An 8205-nucleotide genomic window follows, 5' to 3' on the forward strand; every position below is an offset into this window, starting at 1 on the left:
CCAGTAACAATAATGGACCTCATTCCTCTGACCCTGAAAGAGCCTCCAATATGGCAGCGTTGGGAAAAACGAGTAAGGAGAGGCTGCTAAAATCTCAGGGCTGGGAAAACTGCGACGTTACTAGCACCTGCTCTAATAAATCAATGAACAATAGATGACAGTGATGCAGTGATGTGTTTACCATATCAAATCATTCAAAAATAATGTAGAACTACTCTGTTCAATATGGTTGCTTTCAGGTATGTATAGTTATTAAGCATATAAATGCACTTGAAATGTAGCTAGTTCAAATTAAGATGAACTGTAAGTGTAAAATGATCACTGAATTTCAAAGATAAAATAAGTATGTAAACTACCTTAATTTTTAAAATCTAATATATTGAAATTTTACTATTTTTTATATATTAGGTTATAAAAATATCTTTTGGTTATGATTCTCACCTATTCCTTTTATGTTGGTCTTACTTTGAAATGTGATTAATAAAAAAATTGAAATTACACATGGATTATATTACTTACACTAGAGAGCATTAGTATTGAACTTGTTGGCTAATGAGTAAATTTGCAGAGGTCACAGAGCTGATTACTGGTCTAATATCTGATGCTTATGCATAACACATTGTCAGACCAGGTCAACTGGTATAACCATGAAATTTTGAAAGAAATAGACCCTCACTGCTTGATATTATTTATTAATATGATGGAAAAATATTGCATTTTATATTTTAGTGCAATAGTGAGACAAGTCGTTCTTCATGTTAGCAAGTATACTTGTTCTTATTCACGGTAGCAGTCAGATAGAATTTTAATTTATTTCATTAGATGAGACAGTAATACACTATGAACAACAACAGAAAAAATACAAAGCTCATGGCTGTTGTCATTTCTTTCCCTTAGTACAAGATGAAGCAAAAAGGTACAGAACTATCTTAATAAGAACTTTTTGTTTATTTGTAGGCCACACCCCGTCATGCTCAGGGCTTTCTTCTGACCCTATGCTCAGAGATCACTCTTCACTCTTTTTGGAGTTCAGGGGAGCACGTGGGATGTTAGAGATTGAACCCAGGCAGGTCAAATGACATGCAAGTGCCCTGCCTGCTGTAATATCTCTCCAACCCTGAACAAGAACTTTTTAAAAGCATTAATTGCTTATAGTCCATGATAGTTTTTCCAGTAAATCAGAACATATGATATCAATTAACTTGTAATGCATAAAGCCAAAAATATTTCCTAAGCTTTATAGCAATTGTATCTTGCATATAGTAAGCAGTCAGTAAATACTTATAGATTAGCTTTTTGTTTTGATCATACTGGTTGGCAGGTTCCCAGAAATTGAAGCAAAAATACCTGCTTCAATGAGATGTGCATCTAAGGAGAATATTTATATTTGACATGACCTCTTCAAAAAGTAAAATGATCTACTGATGGTCCAGCAATTATCCCCAACATACAAAGAAAATTTTAGCTTATTTTATATCTTTCTAGGTTTGGTACTGTCTTTACCTTTGTCTGTCTATAATATCATAAAATCTGAAAATAGTTCAGTTTTACTCCATCTTTTCTAATTTGAATTTAGTTCTTGCTAAATTGTTTCGGCTAAAAATTCTAATAACATAAATAAGAGTTGACATTATTCTCTTGTTTCTATTGCTTTGCAATGACAGTGGAAAATAACAACAAAAAAATTAAACAGCTTTAAAGATTTAAAAAAAAATCCGGTCTTTTTTCACATTTTATGCTTGTCTTCAATTTTTAAGTTAGCATCATTTGCAAAACACAATGTTAGAACCTAGACTTTTTCATGGGTAATAATAACTTCTAATATTAAGATCTAATTCTATGTTAACTAAATGTTAAATAAAAGGAGAAGATTGAGAAACCGGCAGATTATGTGAGCCTTCACAAATTTAAGAATTTCTTTGGTCTTTCCCTGAAAAAAAAAACTATTGGCCATTTGTAAATTATTTATTACAGAACAGCTACCTTTGTTACTGATCCTTTACTCATTTGGTGTCTTACATATCATGTGCTCCTAAGAAGTCTAAAAGGAGTATAATGGAGATAATTTAAGTGAGAGGTATATATTATGGAAGACAAAAGCTCTGTTTCTTCCAGTACTATTCACTGTAGCTGAAATTTGGAAACAACTCAAGTGTCCAAGAATAGAAGACTGGATAATGAAACTGTGGAGTACATACACAGTGGAATATTACCCAACTTTTTTCTTAAAAAGATAGTCATTGACACCCAGGGGCAGTAGACACAAGGGCCAGGAATATTGCCATATAGTTGGAAGCCTGCCTCATGAGCTGGGGAGAAGGCAGCTAGAATAGAAAGGGGATCACCAAGGCAATGATGGTTGGAGGAATCTATAGGGATGGGAGATGTGTGCTGAAAGTAGATAAAGGACCAAAAGTGATAGCCTCTCAGTATCTATATTGCAAACCATAATGCCCAAAAGTATAGAGTGAGTATGGGGGAAATTGTAGAGGCAGGGGGAGGGTTGGAATGGGGAGAGTGATTCTGGGAACATTGGTGGTGGAAAATGTGCTCTGGTGGAGGGATGAGTGTTCGATCAATGTATGACTGAAACTCAAACATGAAAGCTTTGTAACTATATCTCATGGTGATTCAATTTAAAAAAAGAAAAAAAAGAAAAGATAGTCATGAAATTTGCTGTACCTGGAAGGACATGGAGAGTATTATGCTTAGTGAAATTAATCACTTGGGAGAGAGAATAAGAGAGAATGACACAGAATGATCTCTTTTTAAAATGGGACGTATTAAATACCCAAAGGCAATGGAAACAAAACATGATAACTTGTATTCAGGAAGAAACATGCCCACTTGTGTGGGCAGAGGTACGGGAAAGGGGGAAGGCAATATCTATGGTGGAGGGTAGTGTTCGACCGAGATGGGGGAAAAGTGATAAAGTGCTATGTATGAAACTCTATCAGCAACAGTACTATAAATTATGCAACACACACACACACACACACACACACACACACACACAAATCCTTCCTGTATGATGGGTATGAGGCAAATGGGGGTGAAGTGTCATTGGGGGAGGGAAGTGGACACTGGTCAAGGGATCAGTGTCAAAACATTATATGTCTTAAACCCAATCATGAATAACTTTGTAATTTCATGGTCACTAAATTCACTTAATCACTTAACTTCCCGTTAGTCATCGATTTGCTCGAGCGGGCGCCAGTAACATCTCCATTTGTCCCTGTCGCGTGCTAGTGTAGCCCAATGGCATCTGGTCACTAAATTAGAAAAGAAAAAATGGAGACAACAGTCTTTTATTCAACAGGCTTGAATTCACTTTGCCTTGAGTCATTTATATCATATTTCAAAAATTACTTTTGCCTTAAAAAAACTTACTGTGAAAATGTGGTGGAAAAGGGACCCTCAATCACCCCTGGTGGGGACATCAACTAGTCCACCCTTTTTGGAAGACTACCTGAATGTTCCTCAAAAAGTAGGAATTGAGCTTCCATATGACCCAGCAATTCCACTCCAGGTAGTATACCCCAAAAGCACAATACAGAAAAGACATCTGCATTCCTATGTTCATTGCAGCACTATTGACAATAGCCCAAGCATGGAAACAATGCCCACGAACAGATGACTGATCAAAGGAGTTATGGTTCCTATATAGAGTGGAATGCTACTCAGCCATAAGAAAAAATAAAGTCCTACAATGGGCTGCAATGTGGATGGGTCTGAAGAGTGTGATGTTGAGTGAAATAAGCTAGAGAGGAACAGATTCAGAATGATCTCTCTCATATGTGGGATAAAAAGAAATTGCTTAGGGGGATATCAAATGCCCAGAGATAACAGAAGTAAGAGCAGGAGAACTGGTCTTCAGTAGGAAGTTTGCCACTGGGGCAGGGAAGGGAGTGGAGGGTAAATTAGGGAAGGGAACACGGGGACAGTGGGCGAAGGGAAAAGCTTCTGCCACAGAGGCAGGCTGAGAGGTGGGAGGGAAATTGGGAACATTGGTGGAGGATAGTGGGCATGGATCAAGGGATTGGTGTTGGAACAATATATACCAAACTCAAAGTTTCAATATATCTTTGTAACTTTGTAATTCATGGTGATTCAATTTTTAAAAAAATTTAAAATGTAGTTATTCCCAATCAGAAAAATCCTTCACAGTATCATGACAGACATCATCACAATAATGCAGAGACTTAAACCTTTAAGTGACTTACTTACAGTTACACTGAGTGCAGAATTTTGACTTGTAGCTCAACTTTTTACAAAGACACAGAATTTAAGCGTTCTATTTTAGGAGCCTCCAAAGTTTAATTTTGGCACAGAAATAGGTAGTGACTTCAGGAACACGGTCTGTTAGAGAATAGACCTCTCCCACCTGATATCCATTTTACCCCTCTTCTCCCATAGGAATAAAAGTTTTGTGACCAGACATATCACTTCCCTAAGGAAAGAGTAAAATGTTCCTACCTCTCTGCAGTCAGGAATGGCTCTGTTCTTAGCAAAAATATGTAATTAATGTGTTGTGTGATACTTTATATTCTAGGAGGGAGGTGACAACAACTTTTATTCTTTCTTCTTATACTCTAGCTTCCTCCAACCTGCCTCTTATATTTTAGGATATACCTTTTAGGGATAGAGCTGAATGTGCAGTGATCTGGAAGGTACACGCATTACTGCAAAGGCCTTTGGAGAGCAGATCAGGGTTCTGGTCCAGTTCCTTACTATGTAATTTAGAATTTCATGTAAAAGGGAAAACAGTTTTTCACTTAGTCCACTATTGTTTGAAGGGTCCGTTAATTCATGCTGAATGAATATAATTAATATAACTAGTTAGAACCATTATTTCAGGACAGAGCTCACATTCTTAGGTCAAATGCTCTGGGTTTCTACTTTTATAGAGGCTGTGGAGGGCAGGGTATGATTATGGTTCTCAAAGGAATCTGAATTGAGTCTTGACCTTTTGATCTTAGAAGCATCAAAAAAGGGGAAGTTTTAAAATTCTATTATGTTTTTGTCTTCTGATAGAGGGGTTTTACAAAAGAGACATTTTAGTTTATTTTTAAGCTGCATTATAATATTCACATAGTACTCAGTTCACTCCTGTAAAGTGGTGGCTTTTCAATATTCATAGATTCGTTCAGCCACAATCACAATTAATTTTAGAATATTTTCATTACCCCAAACAGAAACAGTACACTCCTTAGCTGTCACATCTTCAATCTGTCTCATCCCCCACATTTGAATTATATGGTGCAGTAATTTTTAATGTATTCACACCTATACAATCATAACAAGTCAATTTCAGAACATCTTCCATTATTTTAAGGAGAAATGTACCCATTTGCTTCCATTATTCTTAACACTTTAGCCTTAATATGTTTAGCCTTTAGCCCTAGTAACCACAACTATATTATCAGTTTGCACATTCTTATTATTTTATATGAATAGAAGCACACAATTGTCAGTCCTTTATATCAGTTTCTTTTATACAGCATATTATTCTTTTAAAAATATTTTATTGGTTTACAATGCTATTAACAGTTTGAGATACATTGTTCTTTTTTATGTTAATTCTTTATTTTTTACTATTAATTAATTAATTTATTTTGAATACCCATCCCTCCACCAGTGACCATTTCCGACCACCACGGATCCCAGTATCCCTCCCACCCCCCACCCCTCCATACCCCCCTGCCTCTGTGGCAGGGCATTCCCTTTTGTTCTCTCTCTCCCATTGGGTGTTGTGGCCTGTATAAGAGTTAAGCCTGGTTTTCAGGGAGAAACGTTGGATAATTTACTTTCCATTGATCACCTTGCATATAGGGAGATGTCACGTGGCTGCATAAGCGGCCGCGCAGTTTGGAGTAAAAGTCCTGGTTCCCGCATACTCGAGGTATGCTTGTAGAGACTTATGGTCACCAGGGTTCTATCTGGAGGAGGCGGGATGCGGCACCTACCCCATCTAGGACTTTCCAGTGATCTCGGCTCTCTTTGGGACCTGGTGAATTCTCCGGGAGCTGTGGAGTTCCCCCCCCCGACCCCCCCCCCCCCGCCCCCGCGGCCTTTCTCCTCTGTGGCTGTGTGGAGATACATTGTTTTAAGTGTTTTTTTTAAGCTGAAGCATTTATCAGTTCTTAATTTCTTCTTATAGCCAAATAATATTCCATTTTTTATAGTGTTTATCTCTCCATCAGTAAATGAACACCTGAGTTGCTTCCTCTTTGGGCTGTTATGAATGTTGTCAGGAGATTTGTACAAATATGTTCATGTACACCCTTTGGACTTAATCACTTAATCACTTAACTTCCCGTTAGTCGTCGATTTGCTCGAGCGGGCGCCAGTAACGTCTCCATTTGTCCCTGTCGCGTGCTAGTGTAGCCCAATGGCATCTCTTCGCTCCGGGAACATGGAGGGCCTCAAACCGATCGTTCATGATCTTGACAAAGAAGTCTGACCATCTGGTAGGTGGGCGGCCACGCGGTCTCTTGACATCCCGTGGAATCCAATCAGTAACAGCTCTAGTCCAACGGTCATCTTTAAATCTCATTACGTGACCAGCCCATCTGATCATTGTGGGTGATTTTAATGCCAAGATAGGACCGAGAAGATCAGCTGAAGAACTTCACATCGGGACCCATGGCCTAGAATGGAACGAACAGGGTGAGAGACTGTCTGAGTTCATCATGTCGACCAAGACCATTCATGGTAACTCACAGTTCCAGAAGGCAGAATCTAAACGATGGACATGGGAGTTTCCCGGTGGACGATTCCACAACGAAATAGACCACATCATATTCAATCGACGGTTTTGCCTGACTGATGTCGCTGTTGTCCCAAAATTTCGAACGGGATCGGACCACTGTCTCCTTCGTGCAAAATTCTACTTCACAGAGCGGGGAGAAAGGGCTGCAAAGTTCAAAAAGAGAACTCCCAGAATGACCACCAACTGGGAACTCTTTGGTACTATTGCGGCAACATGGGAAGATGCCATTGTTGACAACATTGACGAGGAATACGATCGACTGGTTCAGCACCTCCATGAATGTGCGAGGAATGCCAAGAGAGAGATAGCCACAAAATGTCGCCTATCTTCGAAAACTCTTGAGCTAATTCGCCAGCGTGGTTTGGCGCATGCCTCAGGCAACCGCAAGCTAACGTCCGAGCTTGCAAAGCAGTGCAGAGATGCGATCAAGGAAGACCTCAAAGAGAGAAGAGCAGAAGTACTGATAGATGCAGCAGAAGCCGGGAAAAGTATTCGTAACGCCCGCCTGTCCTTCGCCAACTATAAGACCAAGATGACTGCCCTCCGATGTCCTGATGGATCCATCACATCCTCCAGAACGGCAATGGAGAAGATTATCCATGACTTCTACTCAAATCTCTTCGATAGCCATGTCCACTTGCCGACATACCAAATACCACAGGATGGGTATGTCGTTCCTAACGTTCTCCCTTCCGAAATCCGACACGCCATTTCGTTGGTAAAGAAGCAAACAGCACCCGGCCCAGACAAGGTCAGACCTGAACACCTGAAGAACCTGCCGTCAGTACTCATCAATACACTGGCTCGGCTCTTCACTCGCTACCTGTCTGAATGCAAGGTTCCGTCCCAATGGAAAACCAGCAGGACCGTACTACTGTTCAAGAAGGGAGACATCCATGACATTGGCAACTATCGCCCGATCTGCCTATTGTCTGTCATCTACAAGCTGTTCACTCGAGTCATCCTGAATAGGATTGGCAGAACACTAGATGAAGGACAACCATGTGAGCAAGCAGGGTTCCGCAAAGGATTCAGCACCATCGACCATATCCACACGGTAACCAAGCTCATTGAGGTTTCTCGGGAGTTCAAGATGCCGCTCTGCTTAACGTTCATTGATTTAAAGAAGGCCTTTGATTCTGTTGAGACGGAAGCGGTCATTGAAGCCCTAGCCAATCAGGGCATTCAAGCCCAATACATCAGGATCCTCCGTGAGCTGTATTGCGGATTCACTACCAGGATCTCACCATTCTACAAAGAAGTGATCGTTGATGTCAAGAGAGGGGTGCGGCAGGGTGATACCATTTCACCGAAACTCTTCAGTGCCACCCTCGAGAACATCATGCGACGACTGGAATGGGAAGGAATGGGAGTGAAGATAGATGGTCGGCAACTACACCACCTCCGCTTTGCTGATGACATTGTTTTAATAA

This window comes from Sorex fumeus, unplaced genomic scaffold (genome assembly GCF_029834395.1).
Source record: "Sorex fumeus unplaced genomic scaffold, SorFum_2.1 ptg000007l, whole genome shotgun sequence".
NCBI lineage: Eukaryota > Metazoa > Chordata > Mammalia > Eulipotyphla > Soricidae > Sorex > Sorex fumeus.